Here is a 20,081-nt window from a genome sequence, read left to right as displayed (position 1 = left end):
TATACCAACTTCTTTTTCTAGTTGGCTGGAAGATGGACTCTCGTTGCACTGGTGCTAGATAGAGGTGAACTAACGCATTCCAACAGACATCTTGTTACAGTGGTACCTGAAAACAATGGAGAACTGGTTTATCAGTAAGTTCTCTTGGATTACTTTGATCACTACCTTTCTTTGTGCTTCAAGATTCATGAATACACTTTTCGAAGTGGGGTAATCACTAAAATTCCAGAGTCTTGACAGCTGCAATTCTGCAAGTTTGTAGGGACAGAATATTATGCAAGAAGATATGTTCATGCACCTTCCTCCCACCCCTGAATCCTTCTCTTTACATTTTGATGGCAAAATGTTTTCTGTGTGGGGTTCCCCATTAGCCGTCACAGTTTCCAGAACTCTATTCCCCAGGCAGCTACTTGTGTTGCCCATCATGTTGGGCAAGGAAACAATACCTGGAGAGTTGGAGACACCCCCCCCCATGACCCTCCAGGTCAGAGGATGTGATGTTGCTGGAGTTGTCAGGCTCAGAACACACACTTTCTAGGCTGTCCTTCTCACCTCCTTCCTGGAAGAGCAAGCAGATGCAGAATAGGGCAACAGGCCTTTGGATAATGTACAGTACACTGTCTGTTGGCTCGACACCTTCTCAAGAGCTATCAGACCAGCCTGTCATAATAAGGCCTCAGAAGGCATCAGCATGCCTGATTCTGAGAGAACTCTGTGCAAACATGCCAAAGAAAAGTTCTCCGAGGTCCTGCCCAGCAATTTCCCACATTGGATTGGACTTATTGACTCATCACTTGAAATGTAAGGACTTATTGACTCATCACTTGAAATGTAAGTGCTCTGGACTCTCACGCTCTACCAACCCCCAAGAACTTAGCCCAAAAGTAGCAAGAACACTCAAGAGCATTCCATTTGCTGTGGAACCATTTCAGAGCTTCATTGTCAAGAAACACCTGGTGCCCTCTAGATCAGTGGTTTTCAACCTTGGGTCCCCAGATGTTTTTGGCCTACAACTCCCATGATCCCTAGCTCACAGGACCAGTGGTCAGGGAGGATGGGAGTTGTAGGCCAAAAACACCTGGGGACCCCAGGTTGAGAAAGGCTGCTCTAGATGTTTTGGACTACAGTCCCTATCAACTCCAACCAGTCCAGTCATGTTCTTATTAGTTTCTGTATCATGCAGCCATGCCGGCTGGGGCTGGTGATGTTTAGTCTAGAACATTGGGAGGGCATTGGATTGGCAAGGATTTCCCTACATAGACTCACAAGACTTCCCCACACCAGAATTTCAGTTGGTTCAGGCATGGATGGGGTGGCAGGATGTTTCCTGTTGCAGACACTTTTCTGATCTTATATATTTTTTTCCCTTGCCAGAGATAATGAATGCAAAGAGGTGGTGAATCGATTGATTCTGGGTGAGAAGCCTGGAATATATAAAAAAGGTAACTTCAAGTGGCTCATTCCTCCCTTAGGCTGGAGGGAATTTATAATATTTTACCCACCTCCATGGGAAACCAATCTGTTCTCAAACCACCTCTGCTCTCTCTACCTCTCTCCCCACCAGTTAGGGCTTCCTAATGGGGGCTTAATATTGCAACTTGGTCCTTGAGGATAATCACAGATAGGTTGTTGGCAAGAGACTTTTTAAACTTTGGATTCCTCTGAGAAGTGATAAATACGGATTCAGTGAGGGGAGGGGATATGGCTTGTCAGCATTTTGATTCCAGTAACACTTTGAGGATGCTGCAAAAAGTGATAAAACGTTTAAAAACTAAAACAAACCCAACATGGCATGATGAAGTCTTTGCCCATATACAGGGGTGGTGGTGGTGGTAGTAGAATCAGTTCTTCATGGGACCGTCCTACTCCAAAGGATATAAGGTAGGAGAGGCATCCAGCGCAGCTAGACATGCCCTTCTTGAGGCCCATGCTTTAAATGGCTGCCTCTGGACATTCAAATGGGTAAGGTTATTTATTGTATTACACTATTTAAAATGAACATAGTTCAACACAGTTTTGAAAAATCAAACAAGGCTATGCCATTTTGTTCTTCTGAAGCATGAAACAACGTAGTTAAGGAGATCCCAGTTATTCATGTATATTATTCATCTTGCATGCAGTCTTGTACAATTTTCATTGTTTAGAGGGTTCCTGTACACCCCCCCCCCTCTTCTGGTATTTTTCTTCTTTGTTTTGGAAGAGTTAGCTGGGCAACATACAAATGTCCTTACTTGTTTTTCACTTGGGCATAGGACTTATTTGGTGTAAACATGCATATACTTGAGTGCAGTGTGTTCAGTGAGTCTAACTACATATTAGAAAAATGTTGTAAACTGTTTTGCTATTTGTTTTATAAAATTGTAATATACAATTTTTATGAATAAATAAATAAATAGGTGTTCATATGGTTAAAATGAGCATATAAAATAACTTGTTGGGAATTGAAATGAGTAAGTTCTTTTTATATTTCAGTTTTCGAGCTTTAAGACTCCCTCATAAGCTTTAATTGTGCCAAAGGGTTTGCATTAATTGGGGATTAGATTTAACTCATAAGGTTTCTATTTAGTCAAAAGGCTACATACCTATCAGATCTAGCAACTGTACAAGGAAAAGCGATATATGCACCCTTAAAGGATATTTTTTGTGGTTCTTTTTCACATCTAGGGCCGATCACCTTATATTTCGTGAAAGCAGATTACAGCCGTTATCACATAGTTCTCGTTGACACAACAATAATGAAGGCCCTTCATCTTTATAGTATGTGCCATTGGGGATGGGGGGGGGAGTGCACTGGTGTGTGTGTTTGCAAGGAGTGTGTGCTATTGGATGTGTCAGGTATACCTGCCAACTAAAAATATAAAAATACAGTGGTTATTTTTCTTTAGACCCACCAAAAAGGTTGCACTCACTGAAGTGCAATCTGAACTGGAAATGAAGTTGTTGGGGAGAGGAAAATATGTCTCTTTCTTCATTTCCACTCAAATCATCTTCTTCCAAGTTCTTCTTTAAAAAGAAAAATGGCAGCATTTGGTTTTGTAACATTCATTTGAATGAACTGTATGAGCTAAAACCTAAGAAAATGGAACTTGCTTGAAGTCGTGGCGCTAATCCGGTGCTTCAGCTAGTACTGCTCATTAGCCTTCATTGTTACAAAACATTCTCCATAGTTCAGTTGGTTAGAGTGTGGTGATGATAATGCCAAGGTTGCAGGTTTGATCCCTGTGTGGGACAGCTGCTTATTCCTGCCTCGCAGGGGGTTGGACTAGATGATCCCCAGGGTCCCTTCCAACCTGACAGTTCTATGATTCTATGACCTCTGGAGAAAAATGACATGGAGAACATAGCCAAAGTTTTTGAGCAGATCCAGGGCTTAAGATGGACTGAGCATCATCTTGAATCAATGTGAATTGTAGAGGCTTGGACGCTGCTGCATTATAAAAGAACTTTAGATCACTTTTCTCAAATTCGGAATATTCAGCAGCATAATACATTATATGAATTGGCTTCATGCACAAGCAGAAGCCATTCATAAACTATAAGCCACTGAAGATTTTATGAATTAAAATGCATCTGACCTGTTTTCAGAAATATGTCTGCTCCACACTATCTGCATCACCTGGATTTCAAGGTTGTGAGCAACCCTTTGTACTTTAGTGCTGTGGTACAGTTAGCATTTGAAAGATATATTCAGCCAGCACAGCTAGATATTTTAGAACAGATTCATGCGCTATTATACATTGTGTCTGCATTGTTATGGTAGGTTAAATGGCCTGTTATGGTAGGTTAAATGGCCTGTTATGGTAGGTTAAATGGTAGGTTTCTATTGGCCTGTTCCCCTTTTAAGGCTGTCCATGTTCCCCTTTTAAAGCTGTCCATCCTTTTGGTGGACGCGGGTGGTGCTGTGGGTTAAACCACAGAGCCTAGGGCTTGCTGATCAGAAGGTTGGTGGTTCGAATCCCTGTGACGGGATGAGCTCCCATTATTCGGTCCCAGATCCTGCCAACCTAGCAGTTTGAGAGCACAGAGTGCAAGTAGATAAATAGGTACAACTGCAGCGGGAAAGTAAACAGCATTTCTGTGTGCTGCTCTGGTTCACCAGAAGCGGCTTAGTCATGCTGGCCACAGGACCCGGAAGCTGTATGCCGGTGCCCTTGGCCAATAAAGCGAGATGAGCGCCGCAACCCCAGAGTCATCTGCAACTGGACCTGGATACCATTACATTTTGTCAGACATGTTTTCTGCATAAAGGCATACTCTTTTACCCCAGGAATGTTTCCAGTATCCATTCATTTATGGTAGGTCATAATAATACTACTCACAACAATGAATGATTGGTTTCAGGATTATGCAGGTTTTGTGTACTCAAACCAAGGTTATAACAGATTAACATTGCCGGATAAATAACCTAAATGGCTTTCTGTGAGCTTTGTTCAGAAAGTTGCATGTTATGAAGCTCACTAGATTCTCACTAAGTTTGTTAAATATTTATTAATCTTTCACTCAATCATGATAGCAGCAAATAAGGCTTTATCTTATACCTCTTTAACTATGTGCCCCCAACCCAAAATATGTCTGTTCCTTCCCCCTCTCTTTCCTTATCCTAATTTTCAATGTGACATCTTTTTGGGGTCTGAAGCTAGGGAACCAGTACCAGAAGCTGACATAATAGACATATACAAGGCTGTCGCCAAATCCCTGGATTTGCCAGCGGACAAGATTATCTATCTACACAAATCTGGTAAGAGTAGTTGTCATCTTATGACCTATTATTTCTCAATTTGGGGTAAATAATGGTGAAGTTTCTCTTTCTTTCTTTCTTTCTTTCTTTCTTTCTTTCTTTCTTTCTTTCTTTCTTTCTTTCTTTCTTTCTCTCTCTCTCTCTCTCTCTCTCTCTCCCTCCCTCCCTCCCTCCCTCCCTCCCTCCCTTCCTTCCTTCTCTTTCTAAAAATGGAACACAAATGAGATTAAGTTAAGGAACATTGCATTAAACAACATATGTAAAAACAGCCAAACAGCCAAATAAAAGAAAGGCAGATAAAAATATATACTGTATTTTAAAAATCTTCAATTGCATCCGCCATCACCTGATCAAGAGTAGTATGTCTAATGGAACAGGTGAATCCAAATAGCCCTGATAGAAGCAACTGGTGATGGATCCAGGGAGATCTGTCCAGCAGGGCATTCCACAGTCAGGCTACTTGAATAAGAGACCCGCCTCCTTTACCTCAATCAGGCATCTGACTGAGGTAGATCAGAAAGCAGAGGTGAGGCCATTGATCTGATCAAGCACAAACAGCTTCAGATGGGAAGTGCATCTCTCAATATATCCTGGTCCCAGGCGGTAGCGTTTGTTACGTTAGTTTCTCTCAGCAGTGTAAGCTGTGTGGGCTCTAGGGTGTTTTCTGGGGAAGGGAGGCTTGAGCAACACGCTCTCTATGTGCTCCCCTTCCTAAATGGGCCTACCTCTTCTGCACCATTGGTCCTGCTGCTCATTTGCTTGCCTCTCGCTCTGGATCCAATCAGCACTACCTCCCAGAATGAGCGTGACGGAGGTGTGCAATGGAGGTTGTCTTTCTTCTCCTTGCTCCTTTTGCTACTCACCCACTTGCAGAGTGCAGGTGAAAAGCCAGCAGCAGAACCGACAAGGTCTTACAATGGGCCTCCTACTCCTGTGTGGGCTTCAGCAGTGGTGCCAACCCTGCCTGTGAATTAATGGGGAAAGGGTTGCTGGTTCTCTTAAGCCAACTTTCCTTGTACAGAAAGAGCACCTAAAATGATCAAATGGCTACAGCACCTTCCCTACAAGGAAAGAGGATGAAGGAATCAGCATGTATATTAGCGCTGAGGTGTCCATACAGCTAGAGTGTCCCTATTAGCTAGTTATCAGGTTTCTGCTCCCTGGTCCCAATTCCACATCTTCCTATGAGACATTATCTTTTTTTCTTCCACAGCTCCATGCCCGAATGCATGAGTTAAATCCTGGAACCTGGGGTTGTGTGTGTCTGCAAATATGGCTCAAATTTGTAAAAGCATCCCATTTGGATAGAAAATCAACTGGATCACATCCCTAGAGATGTAACAAAATGGTGTATCAATGCCACTGTCAGTCATTTAATTGTATGAAAACCCATCAAAACCAATTAAAACCATCAAAGACAGAAATGTGTTCAATTTTATTTTAATCTATTTATTTTTAATTGGCAAATTTATATGCCGTCTTTCATGACACTGCAAGACAGTTAACACAATCACAATTGCAAAAACGGATGATATGTAAAATGCAAAAAAGGAGAGAAAAAACAAGTTGCCATTATAGCTTGAATAATATATATATATATATTAAAAATAATAATCTTAAAGGAATTCTCAGTTCTTTGTGGTTTCTCTGCAGTCAGTCACACAAAAAGTGGGTGTGGCCAGAGGCAAAAGTGGCCAGAGCATCTTTGTATTGAAGGGCCATAGCTCTTGCCTTCCATGCAGAAGGACCTGGGTGTCACCCCAGCTTCTTCTGGGGAGGAAAAAACTCAAACACATGGCAGAGTTCCCAAAAATAGACCAGAGGCAATTGTACTTCATCCAGCAGAGCTTTTACTTGCTACTGAAGGCAAATGAACATAATGGTCACTAATCCAGTACATTCAGGATTGGCACAGTCCATAAAAAATCCAGTTGCAGTACTTACAATAAAACTTACAAAAACTTATAACAAGACTAAAACTTAACAACACTACAGCATACAGAAAACAGAACACTGGAAGAAAACAAAAGAGAGGGAGAGAGAGAGAAAGTGAGTGAGACCAGGCTCCTCCTGGTCTTACTACAGTGGTGCCCCGCAAGACGAATGCCTCGCAAGACGGAAAACTCGCTAGACGAAAGAGTTTTCCGTTTTGGAGGTGCTTTGCAAAACGAATTTCCTATGGGCTTGCTTCGCAAGACGACAATGTCTTGCGAGTTTCTGCTGGTTTCCCCCCTCCCCCCCTTTTCTAAGCCGCTAAGCCTCTTATCAGCTGATCCGATCAGCAGATAAGCCGCTAAAAGCCGCTAATAGCGCTAATCCTTCAATGGGCTTGCTTCGCAAGATGAAAAAAACGCTAGATGAAGAGAATCACAGAACGGATTCTTTTCGTCTTGCGAGGCACCACTGTATTATAATCAGCACAATCTTGACAAAGATAACAGAACCAGTTTAAGCCAACTGTAGCTCAGCTCCCCAGCAGAAATAACCCAAACAAAAACCTTATTCCTGTTTCCTTCACATAGAAAGAAAACTTTCTTTCACAAAGAGAAGAAACCTTCTAGAACCCTCTTGAAACTAATCAGAATAGGAAAGACCTCTACACATCAGATCAATACTTTCTGTACTAAGAAATGCAAACTGACAGTGCAGTCACTGGGTATCTCCTGGTAGGGCTGGGAGTTTGGATTTGGATTTGGGAATGCCCCCTGCCTTAAATTCTGGAGATCCACTGTGAATCCTTGAAGAAAGTTCCAAGCTTCATGGACCTAGTGGTCTGATTCAGCATAAGTCGCTTCCTAGGCTACATTCCAGCCATGCAAAAGTCAGAAAACATTATCTCTATCCAAGATACCTAAAATGATCAAAAGGCTAGAGCACCTTCCCTAAAAGTTGATCTCCTATTGAGACAGACAGACTGCCATTGCAGGGATGTGCCACTTCCCCTCATCTTGTTATCACCTTTACCATTGTGTTTTGAGTCTGGATCTTCAGACCACCAAAAACGCTGAATTAAGCTGCAACCCAGCCAAGCAGAGGTTTAAGGTTCACACACACACAAACACACACTACTTTTTCATCCAGGCAATTAAGAGGCAATATCACCATTTGATAATACATTCCAGCCATGCAAAAGCACTTGAAAAGAGTGGGAATTAGGACCATTAACAAGTCTGGTTGGGGATGTGGCACTGTCTGAGGAGTTTCAATGGAGCCCTGCACCTGAAGTTCCACATCAATGGCACCATCTCCATGTATGCAAGCTGTTTTTTCTAATATAATGCCATTCTCATATACGTTCGATGCACACCATCTGCTTATATATGCATTTCCTTACATATTGTTTGGATGGAGAACTGCTGTTCCACCATCTATTGTTCTCTAATGGTGATCGTGGGGGAGAGTCCCACACCTTGGTGCATGTTACCTAGCAACCAGCACCACATAGTACAAGACATTTTGGTCAATACTGGGTGGAGCATCTATTTTCACTGGCAGCTGGGCAGTCAATAGCTCCTGTCTTTTTTAGTGGCAAAGGAGCCTAATGAAGTCTCTGGGGAACAATGCTGTAAAATGTCCGCTCACTGGGCCTTACATGTTACTGTTGCTATACTGGCTGTTTTATATATTGATTTTGGCAGCTCTGGCGTTTGAAGAAGAATCAGGAAGCATATTGCTGAGCAATCTCAAAGAGTGAAACACTGGGAATGAACAAAAAGCAGCATGTGAAACAATTCTTATTTTGTGCATTTTGCTGTATAACAGAGCTTCTGTTAATGGGGGAAGCCCTCATCTACTCAATAACTAAGCTGAAGAAGGAGCCTCTGTTATCATTAATGAGATAAAAATAAAAACAGAGAGCTGAGTGTTGTGATTTTTTGATATATATTTTTTAAAGAGACAAGAAGAGAAAGAGAACTAATTTGGTTGCTCTGAAAGGTTGTTTGTTCTGCTGATGCTCCAGCTCCCAGATTCCCATACAGTCAATGCTGGGGAAAGAACATCATGGCCGCCTGTTTTTCATTCCTTACCTCTAAATATTCAATTATATCTATTATATTCCTTAGGTTATCTTTCATCTGTCTTCCTGGAAGAAACCCTTATTGATCTTGATGAATTATTTCTAGCAAGGTGCCTTTCATTCTGTTAGCTAGTATATTTGCAAATAATTTATAATCCTTATTTTGAAAGGGACTTTCCTTCAATTTAATAATGAAATTGGTCTGTAATTTTAACCTCCTCCAAGTCTGTTCCTTGCTTTGGAATTAAAGGCCTCTTTCCAAGTTTTTGGTATTCGTCCTGCATTTATAATTTGATCAATAACATTTTGTAGTGGTTGAATTAGATAATTTTGCAATTCTTTAAATAATATTTCGCTGTTAATCCTTCTGGCCCCAGTGCTTTACCTATTTTTGCTTGTTTAATGGCATCTGAGAGCTCTGTGATATAGGTGCATTTAATATTGTTAATTTTTCATTTGGAATTTTTGGCACTTTGTCTTAAATATCTTTCAGTTTCTGCTTTCTTTTCTAGTCCTGCTCAGGATAAATCTGTAAAATATTTTATAAATTGTTTCCTAATTTCCTTTCGATTATCTGTTACTTTCCCTTCATAATAAATAATCAGATTATTTCTTTTCCTTTTATTTATTTGCAAATAAACAAATCAATTAAAATACTTCCAGCCTGCCCATCGGAAGTGACGCGTTGGTCAGTCCAGGTGGAGGGTTCCACTTAGATCAAATAGGGCCACCCCTGCAGGGACCGCTGTCTAGGGGAGCACCATTGGCCCTGGCCCTGCCTGGGCACACAGACATGACCTGGATCCCTTTAGCAGGATACCCCAGCGTTTGGAGGGGCAGGCGGAGACTACAACCACCCCTCCATCCAAGATAAAGGATTCCCCCGATGCCCAACCACCAATTGAGGAAAATGCTTACTGCCAAACCACTTACATCTGCATCCAAGCCTGATAACTGCTACAATGTCTGCTAACCTAATATCGTTTCCTGTGGAGGAAAGGTGCATGCGATCAGGCCTAAACAGAGTCTCTTCCAAGAATTTAATATTGGGGTACTGAATCACCCAGCCACCCCACTGCAATATGCGGCACCTAATTGCACAGTTAGGGATGCGGGTGGCGCTGTGGGTTAAACCACAGAGCCTAGGACTTGCTGATCAGAAGGTCGGTGGTTCGAATCCCCGCGACGGGGTGAGCTCCCGTTACTCGGTCCCTGCTCCTGCCAACCTAGCAGTTTGAAAGCACGTCAAAGTGCAAGTAGATAAATAGGTACCGCTCCGGCGGGAAGGTAAACGGCGTTTCCGTGCGCTGCTCTGGTTCTCCAGAAGTGGCTTAGTCATGCTGGCCACATGGCCCAGAAGCTGTACGCCAGCTCCCTTGGCCAATAAAGCAAGATGAGCGCCGCAACCCCAGAGTTGGCCACGACTGGACCTAATGGTCAGGGGTCCCTTTACCTTTAATTGCACAGTTGATTCCCACTGGGTCAGGGTTGCGCCATTGATGCCACTCAAGCATATTGGACCAGCCAAGGCATATGGTGGAGTACAAGTTGTGCAGCATCTGCAAGTCTTTGATTATAGCCCATGTTAAGTCAATTCCCTTGCGTTGGCCCAAATCGTTTCCCCCCAAATGGATGATGAAGGTGTACGGGAGCCCTTGTGACTCGATTCTCGCCATGATCAAGTGCATAAACTCTTGCCATTTCATGCCGTGGTGGCCCAGCCAATGCATCCCATTGGGAGGCTGAGTGCAGCTCCCAAGCCAGTGGTGACGGAGTGCATCTGTGCCCAATGCGCATTACTGTGCCCGCATATCCAAATGTTCTTGCTAGACGACCCTGGAATGAAATTAGGATAGAGTAGTGTGTAAGTTATTGTTTCTGACCACGTATATACCTCTTGTAGGCCTCCAACTGCCATCTGCCCATGGTCTTTATGTCCTCAGCTGAGGCACCCAAGCTCCAGGCAATAGTGGCTGCCCCAATTCTGAATGAATGCGTGACAAACTGTTGCGCTTGCAGGCCGCACTTGGCAACTGCCTTACGCAAGACCCTAGACTAAAGAATTCATGCCTGACCGGGGGAGATCCATCTTCATGAATGAAAAGGGGGCCTTGAACATCGGGGGCACAGCTGCAGAAATCACCTATCGTCCTTAACAGGGCATGGGCCAGCACTCCCAAATGTAGGGAGGCAGATGGCAGCACCCTTGGCTAGCTGGTCTGTTTTGGATGCCTGGATGTTAATGGACAAGGAGGATGGGGTAAGAGCAGAGGTCGGCAAACTATGGCTCGGGGGCCGGATGCAGCCCCCCAGGCTCATAAATCCAGCCTGCGAACACTGCCACCCGCTTGGTCAGTCCCCGTGCGCTGTAGATGCCTCGCTGTGCAGGGACTGACTTCCGCATCACTGGCACAGCATCTGGGTGGGCAGTGACATTGCCGCAGCTTCAGATTGGCTGCAGGAAGTTCCTGCAGCCAATCCAAAGCCTTGTCGCCCGTGAGCTGAGGTAAAACCGGTGTAGCCATGGATGGAGAGGCTGGTTGGCAGGCGGTGGGTCTGGGCTGTGCCATGGGCATTGTGACGGGCGTGTCACGGGGCTTCAGCCAGAGCTTGGTGCGCCTGGCTCCTGGCTGCTGCTGGTGGTGCACTCGGTGGCCGCGCTGGAGCAGCTGGAGGGCGAGCTGCACACCGCCTGCCCAGTGCTCCACGTGCGTGGCCTGCCCGCTGACCTGGCCTCGGATGACAGGCAGCAGCACGTGGTGCACGCCAACTGGGAGCTCCGTGGTTATGGGCCAATGGAGCTGCTGCTGCCCGTCAACAACCCCGGTGAACGGGCACTGCCAAGGCACGCTCCTGAGCACGTGCAGAGTGCATTCCTCCTCCAAGTCCGGAGGCATCTGTGGGACCGGTTTGCAGGGTATTTATATTTTTCAAAATATAGTCCGGCCCCCCACAAGGTCTGAGGGACTGTGGACCGGCTCCCTGATAAAAAAGTTTCCTGACCCCTGGGTAACAGCAATATCACATAGCTCCAGACTACTCTGTCTCGCCTGGCCCGGTCTGTTTTGCTCATAGACACATTCCCCCACTCTTAGTGCTCCAAAGAATGCCACAGAATATGCTGCCCTGAAGAGCCTATCCTAAGGTTACCAGATTTTTTTCAATGAATCCGGGGACACTTTTCAACTTCCTACTATATAGATGGATTTTGTCAGGGGACTGATTTGTAAATCCAGGGACTGTCCCCGGGAAACGGGGATGTCTGGTAACCTTAGCCTATACTCAAAGCAGGACCAGCAAATAGCCGGCAGCTTTTTCCAAATCTGCTTTACAATGTCAAAAGTTATAGGTTGTGCTTGTCAGGAGCTGGGAGGTTAAGTCTATGCCATCCTTCCAAAGCCTTTTTAACCAAGAAACCTGAGCATGGATTGATGGAAAATAAACATTTTGAAAATAAGGCTGTTCCTGCAGCTTGGACAGTTAAAGTCTTGGCTCCATTTCCTAGAAAAGGTGAGTGGACTTGTTCCATCATCCATGTGACAGCCCTTCAAATATTTGAAGCCGGCTATCATATCACCTCTCAGAACGTTGTATTGTGGAATAGAGTCTTTGGGAAGGAGGCAAGAGGTCTTAAGGACCCTCTCAGAACCCTCCTTCCTCCTTCCCAAAGCCCAGCACCTCACTTTGGGAAGGCAGTATGAGAGCTGGGAGCAGGGCATCAAATGTTGCAGAAGGCCACAAAAAAAGGCCTCAAGGGCTGCATGTGGCCCTTGTCCTGCGCATTGGACCACACTGCCCTACTTGCAAGGGTGCTCAGCATTCCCACTACATTTGCATCAGGAGCTGCAGACCTTGGTATTTCTGTCTGTTCCAATGCAATGAAGGGGCTTTGTTTTGCTAGGAATGTATCATGCGGCTAAATTTAGTGCTGGTCATGCCACAAAGAAAAGGCAAAAAGAAGCCCACAGGGCTTTTTTTTAAAAAAATGCCTTGCAATTATGCTGGAAATCACATGAGAAGCAGATGTGGCTGGAGATACGTGAAGGTTGCTCAGAATTAGTACTGAGGGAATATGCAACCCTATCCGGGTTCTGTGGCTGATTTAATTTATGAGGATTCCAGAAAAACTGGTACCTGCTTTTCAAAGGTACTGAATGCTAACAGATGCCATTGGAAGCCACCAGTCTCTGCATTATTCTGTTTCCCTTTTATGAAATGCAAAGAACATGCCCACTTTTACAGGAGCACCATCAAACCTTTCTCATTTGACTTCAGAAATAGCACATCTTGGCTCTGACTAAATCTCACTACTGAGCCAGATAGAAAGACAGGAAGCTGTGTTATACTGAACAAGACTAATGGCCCCTCTAGTTCAATCCTGCCTAAGCCATGGGTAGAGAATGTGGGGACCTCTACATGATGTTGGACTGCAGCTCTCATCATCCCTGATCATTGGGCATGCTGGCTATCCCTGGCTAAACTCTCTACACCCTCCAGCAGTTCTCCAGGGTTTCAGTTCTCCTGTTTCTGTCCTACCTGAAGACCTAGGCATCTTACCTCTTTGCCATGACTGGAACACAGGGCTTTTTTCCCCAGAGAGTGCTCACTGGAGCTCAGCTCCGATACCTCTCAGGTGAGTGCCATTGCCATTCTAAGGGAACAAGGGAGAAGTTTCTGGTGAGCTCCAGCACCTCTTTTTCTAGAAAAACAGCACTGCTGGAACACATATGTAACCAGTGTATGTGAGGGTAGTTGAAGTCACCCATTGCAACCACGGCAGTGACTGCGGTAATTTCCTTACAAGAGACCCTTTTCTAAAGTTATTGAACTCTAAAGTTATTACAGTGGTACCTCGGGTTAAGAACTTAATTCGTTCTGGAAGTCCATTCTTAACCGGAAACTGTTCTTAACCTGAGGTACCACTTTAGCTAATGGGGCCTCCTGCTGCCGCCGTGCCACTGCCACATGATTTTTGTTCTCATCCTGAAGCAAAGTTCTTAACCCGAAGTACTATTTCTGGGTTAGTGGAATCTGTAACCTGAAGCATCTGTAACCTGAGGTACCACTGTACTTTGGCCTTGAAGGACATTAGAAGCTATGCAGAAAGTTTTCAGGAGAGAGTGGAAAGACTCCTCAAGCAAAAGAACCCCAAAACTTCTACTATCCATTTCCCAACTAGTCTGCTGCAAAGGAGCAAGTGGTACTGTGCTCTAAACCACTGAGCCTCTTGGGCTTGTGGATCAGAAGGTCAGCGGTTAGAATCCACCCGATGGGGTGAGCTCCCTTTGCTTGATCCCAGGTCCTGCACACCTAGCAGTTTGAAAGCATACCAGTGCAAATAGATAAATAGGTACCGCTGTGGCGGGAAGGTGAATGGTGTTTCCGTGTGCTCTGGCACTTGTCACGGTTCTTCATGCGCCAGTAGCAGTTTAGTCATGCTGGCCACGTGACCCAGAAAGCTGTCATGCGGACAAATGCCAGCTCCCTTGGCCTGAAGCAAGATGAGCACCGCAACCCCACTGTACAACCACTGTACAAGAATGCTTCTTCTTTTGGGTGCTTTCTTGATTTCATTATACATCTCAAGAGCTACCTGAGCATTTTGATCAAGGAGATGATAGCAACGTCACCAGTCCTAAATTGCTCTTGAGGTGTAGTATAACAATATAGGGAAAAAATAAAACATTTACATATATGAAGATAGTTAAAGCCATTTAATATTTAAAACTCCTTCTCTGCCATCTGCTGCCACTGACTCATCCCCTGTCCCACGGACTCCTCTGCCTCCCCAATTATAAGAAAAAGGGGACCAAAAAGAGGCCGTGTGGAGGGGGGGAGGGAGTCAGCAGCAGCAGTGGGGAGGGGGGGAAGGTGGCAGTGGAGGAGGATTCGGCACTGGGAGGGCAGAGGAGTCAGGGGTGATGGCGCAGGAAGTGGCGGAGGTCCTCATAGGCCATGATCTGCTGCCTCTCCTTTTTTTCTCCAACCTGCCAAACTGATGCAATTGCTTTAGCTTGCCTTATGGGCAGGCTGGCCCTGGATGCAGGATGAGGAAGAGAATGGAAAGACCTGCCTTTCCAACTATTCAAGATCCAGAAAATAGCACAAGGCTTGCTAGGTCAGGCCACCTCACCCAGCATTCTGTCCTCACAGCGACCAACTAGATGATTGTTTGAACCCCCACTTTATATTTTGTTTACTCACTGCATTTATATACCACCTTTTTCTCAAAGGAGCTCAGTAGTCTGTCCCCCCCCCCACTCCACATTTAATTCCCACAACAAGCCTGTGAGGTAGGTGAGGGGCAGTAACTGGCCCAATGTCACCTATTGGCTTCGTGACTGAGTGGGGATTTGCGACCCTGGTCACCCAGGTCCTGGTCCTAGTGGTATCTGACCACGGCATCACACTGTCTCTCATTTGTGCCACCTTGGATACAAGTCAGAGGGTGGCCTAAACAGAAATGCCAGGTATATAATGGTAACATGAGATCCAGAGGTGTAGTAAAGGTTGAGAATGCAGTGAGGGAGAATGATGCTCTCATCACAAAGGTGATAGTAGAATCCACACCTGTTGATTCAGTTTATGAGATGTGAGTCATTTCTTCCACCACCACCTACAAAGGGCCTACAAGGTGTTTTTTGAACATCTGGCAGCTAAGAGGCAGACTTAATATAAAAAACACACCAGGGGAGAAGCCTTCAAACTCTCTTAAACATGAAAAGGTTTACTCTGAGTCTCTGTAAGGGTTAGAACTACTAGATTTTAAAGGGGTATGGCTCTGAGTTCTGGCATTGAGTCACTAATTGGAAAGCTTTGAGCAGTAAAATACCCCATCTCTAGAACTGCAAACAAAAAAACAAAAAGAAACCCTGATAATTAAAGGTCGGTATCTCTTAGCCTAAACTACCTCACAGGGTTGTTGTGAGGATGATCCAGCTCTTTGGAAGTAGGAGGGAAAGTAATAAATACCTGTTAGGTATTTTGGAAAGTTCTCTGCCTGTTATGCACTTAGACATATATTGAGATGTCATAACCAACTTTTTCAAGACGGCTCCTGAGACTTTTATTATTTTCAGAAGACAGTTGGATGCCATTTTGAATCAAAATGGTGGACTGAACCTTTCAAAAGTATACTGATTTTAACCACTGATTTCACAACTTCATTGATTTTTCTTTTTCATAGAATTCCTGAGCAATACTGGGTATGAGTTTGCTAGTACTTAATGAAATCTGGTAGAACAGGATAAAATACTTTCAGAGCCTTTAAAGGAAAAGTATCATACATTGAATAAACAGATATAGAAGAATAGATCTAAGTCCTCCAGATACAATACTCTGGCACACACTAGTTTTAATGTCAGGTTTTTTATGGGGTTTGGATATAAAGGCATATTCAGAATTAAATCATATGCTGTTAGCCAGAAATGACTCAACTGCGGGACAGGGAAGATTACTGTAAGCTTCATTCAGAGTTAACTCAACCCATGACTCCTGGACAATTGGATAGTCAAAGGGCAGTCTGTGTCTGAAATGCTTCTGGCTTAGTTTTCCATCAAGTCTGGGTTGATATATGGGTCATACTGGAGGTCACAGGAAACCCAGTTGGTCTGAAACTAGTCCAAACCTGAAGATTCTGGTTGTTCTTTGCTAAGGCTTGTGGGATTCATTTGCATCTAATAATAACAACCAGGAGATGAAAGAATATACCAACTGGGGAAGAAAGAGCACTCCATAAATTCCTGTTAATTTATTTGCCCTGCTTTAACGTCCGTGTGACACTCCAGTGATACTGCCATATTGCTGAAAGGCTGAGTTTCAAAAATGCAAAATGCCCTCAGATCTCATTGGTGTGTGTTTACTTACTTACTTACTTACTTATATCAAACATTTATATTCTGTAGTTTCTAAGCAGCATACAATGATGTTAGAAAAGGAATGCAGTAAGAAAAGATTACCTAAAACACATGCCAAAATAGACAAGTTTTCATCAAACACCAGAGCTTTAACAGGAAGGGGGCATGTCTCATCTCATCTGGGAGGGAGTTCCACAAAACTGGGTCCACAATGCACAACATACAGCTCCTTTAGCTGAGTTTCCAAGGCATGAGGAATTGCTAAGAGTGACTTTCCAGAAGATCTCAGTGATCAGGCAGGGATATTAGGAACCAGGCAGTTCTTAAGGTTTCCTGTACCCAAGTTGCTAAGGGTGCTGAGAGTTCTTAGTGGGGGCCTGTTCCCCCAACAGAGCTGCAATTCCCGGAGTTCCCTTGGAACTGGGATTGATTATGTACCCTCCAACATTTCTTTGATGAAAATAGGGATGTCCTGTTCTATCATCATCATCATCATCATCATCATCATCATACACCATTCATCTAACTGGGTTGCCCCAGCCACTCTGGGAGGCTTCCAGCATATATAAAAACATTGAATATTAAAAAACTTTCCTATACAGGGCTGCCTTCAGATGTCTTCTAAAGGTTGTGTAGTATAGTAACTTATCTCCTTGGCTCAGGGGTCATATAATTCCATACACTCCAACATTTCTCCAATCAAAATAGGGGTGTCCTAAGGAAAACTGGGACATTCCAGGATCAAATCAGAAACTGGGATGGCTTCTGTAAATCTGGGACAGTGCCTGGAAAATAGGGACACTTGGAGGGACTGTGATTATTTAACCACTCTGGTCCTAAGATGTTTGGGGCTTCAGACATCAAAGCAAGCACCTTAAATTGATTCCGGAAAACAACAGGGGACCAGTACAGCTGACAGATCTATGGCTACTGTCTATACCAGGAATCAGAGACCAGTATCCCTCCAGATTTTGTTGGACTCCCATTGGCCCTGCTGGTAAGGGCTTATAAGAGCTGGAGTCCAACAATGCATTGAGGAACACATGTTCCTTACCCCTGTGTATGCCAGGTTTAGCTTATGCTGTTAAGAATCTTCCTTGGTGACGTGAGGAATATGCGCCAGCTCTCTTTGGGGGCATCTGGGGGTGGTGGTCATTGGCACAAGGAGAGACTGAGGTTGCAAGCTGGGCAAAGATAATCAGTGTTGTGTCTCTCCCAGCCTCAGCTCTGCCAAATGACTCTTCTTGTTTACAACACAGCACTTGACCTGACGTATTTTACAGCCCTGAAGATGTAAGTGCTTCACAGCCTTGTGATTCTCACTTGAGAGTAAGATTCTCAGCAGCAAAAGAAGCCTCCCAAACACACACTTGAAGCTCTGCTTTTGTGTGAGATTGTAAAACAAAACCATTGAAAGAGAAGAGCAAGAGAGGCCAAAGACCTGGAAGCTGCACAGATACCTCAGCGCATAGCAGCTATGCTGACTGCTGTATTTGAAGGCGCAGCGTGCAGTGCCTGAGCCCTGTTCAGAAGGTGGGGAAATACATTAACAAAGCATAAAAAAATAATTTGCAACAAACAGTGTGAGCCTATGTATCTGGTTGCAATATTTTGCAATCTCGTCAGCACTCTGCCAGATAAATGAGCGGTGCCTGGGTTTCTTTTTTGTAGAACCCAATAAGGTTACAACTGTGACAGCGCAGTCTTTGGGGATACTTTCAGATGCCTATTTATTGCCATGGGATCAGTTAATGCTCCTCATGCTCAACAGCCTTCTTGTACAAGTGATGGAGGTGATCTCAGGCATGGTGATAAAGACATCAAGACTGTTAGTGTTACTTCTGGGTGGCAGTATTTGCACACAAAAATCAGATATCACAGGCAGTATTATCCTAACAGATCCAGCACTAGAGCTTTTAATTATTTGATCTCCTGATGACCCTCAGCTAAGCCAACCTGATCTGGTGGTTCTTCTGCTGGCAGCAGCACAATTGGAGGTAGCCAGTCACTGGAATTTGGCTGGACTTTCTATTAAGAGGCTGTCTGGACAAAATATGGCATTGTCAGAAAGATTAGCTTACCAGAATCATGTGGTTTGAGGAATAACTAAAAAAAGAGAAATTTGATGCAACATTCCGGCCTTTTATTTCTTATAACAAGGATAAGAATCACTTTCTGTAAACTGCTTTGAGTTTATTTGTTTAAAATCAAGCAGTATATAAATTTTATGAAATGAAATAATTAAATAAAATAAGGACGGACATTTACTACAACCTTCAATGTGTCAGGTTAGACTGTGGAGGGTATATCTAAATAGCCAAAATTCTGCCTAAGAACTTCTGCTTATAAGAAGAGTTTGGATTTGATATCCTGCTTTATCAATACCCTAAGGAGTCTCAAAGCGGCTAACAATCTCCTTTCCCTTCCTCCCCCACAACAAACACTCTGTGAGGTGAGTGAGGCTGAGAGACTTCAGAGAAGTGTGACTAGCCCAAGGTCACCCAGCAGCTGCATGTGGAGGTGCGGGGATGCAAACCCGGTTCACCAGATTACAAATCCACTGCTCTTAACCACTACACCACACTGGCTCCCATTATATTGGACACACACTCTAAATTCTCTTAAATTCTGACTCACTGCATACTTCCTCTGATATTCTGCGATATTTTGCGATATGAACATTGCTTTAATGTACTTTGTCTACATTGTTCTATGTTCATTTTATGTTTTTCAAAACTGAATAAAATAATTTACTAAGGATGACTGTTTGTCTTGGGAGATGTCAACATTCACACCAATGCCATATTGTTTGGAGTAGCTCAGGACAATCATGGGAACATCCCAATATTTCATCAGAGCAGTATATGTAGCTAGCACACTCTGGATTTCATTTTCTCAAGCAGGCAGGGAGAAGGTGGTCTGAAGGTGGGGGACTATAAAGCAGACCCTGTGTCATGGTCAGATCACCTCCTGGTGAGTCTCACAATGTCTCCTGGTGTGGCTTACAGTGGCCTTTCCCCACCCTATAAACCACTTTGTGGAAATAAAGAACTGTCCTCCATACGTTAGGTCAGGTGGCTACCCTGTTTCTACTTCTATGTCTAGGAAAACACAACTGAAGGCTTCTGGAACTCACAAATCTATCATTGTGGGTAGAAACTGTGGGTTTGCAGCTGAATTAAGGAAAGAAGAATGGTACTTATCTTTCAAGCAACTTACTGGCTGTAAGTGGGTGCTGAAGTATTCCTGCTCCTGAATCACCATACAGGTCTGTCAGCAATGGCAACAAAAACTCATCAGGAAAGGCTGATTATGTTCAGAGAGAGAGAGAATATGACAGATGGACACCCAAAAGACCAAACATATCAGCTGGCACGCTTTGTTCCTTGAGGAATCTGTGAGCTCTCAAAAGCCATCCAACCACTGAACTGAATCTCTGAGTGAACGAAAATCATTTCCAAAGGTTGCC

The 20,081-nt window shown here is 44.1% G+C and overlaps 2 long non-coding RNA genes across 2 annotated transcripts; one reads left to right on the top strand and one right to left on the bottom strand.

The window, feature by feature from the left end:
* Positions 1-1,374: 1,374 nt before the first annotated feature.
* LOC308578812 lies at positions 1,375-6,162 on the top strand. The gene is made up of 4 exons (XR_014004130.1): positions 1,375-1,442; positions 2,665-2,757; positions 4,637-4,738; positions 5,952-6,162. It is a non-coding gene; the product is annotated as an uncharacterized lncRNA (long non-coding RNA).
* LOC308578824 lies at positions 5,224-19,984 on the bottom strand. The gene is made up of 3 exons (XR_014004144.1): positions 19,832-19,984; positions 13,314-13,407; positions 5,224-5,702 (listed from the first exon to the last, which is right to left on the bottom strand). It is a non-coding gene; the product is annotated as an uncharacterized lncRNA (long non-coding RNA).
* Positions 19,985-20,081: the final 97 nt, after the last annotated feature.

Source organism: Podarcis bocagei (genome assembly GCF_964188305.1).
Source record: "Podarcis bocagei genome assembly, chromosome: Z".
Classification (NCBI taxonomy): domain Eukaryota; kingdom Metazoa; phylum Chordata; class Lepidosauria; order Squamata; family Lacertidae; genus Podarcis; species Podarcis bocagei.
This window is presented reverse-complemented; position numbering and strand designations above follow the sequence as displayed.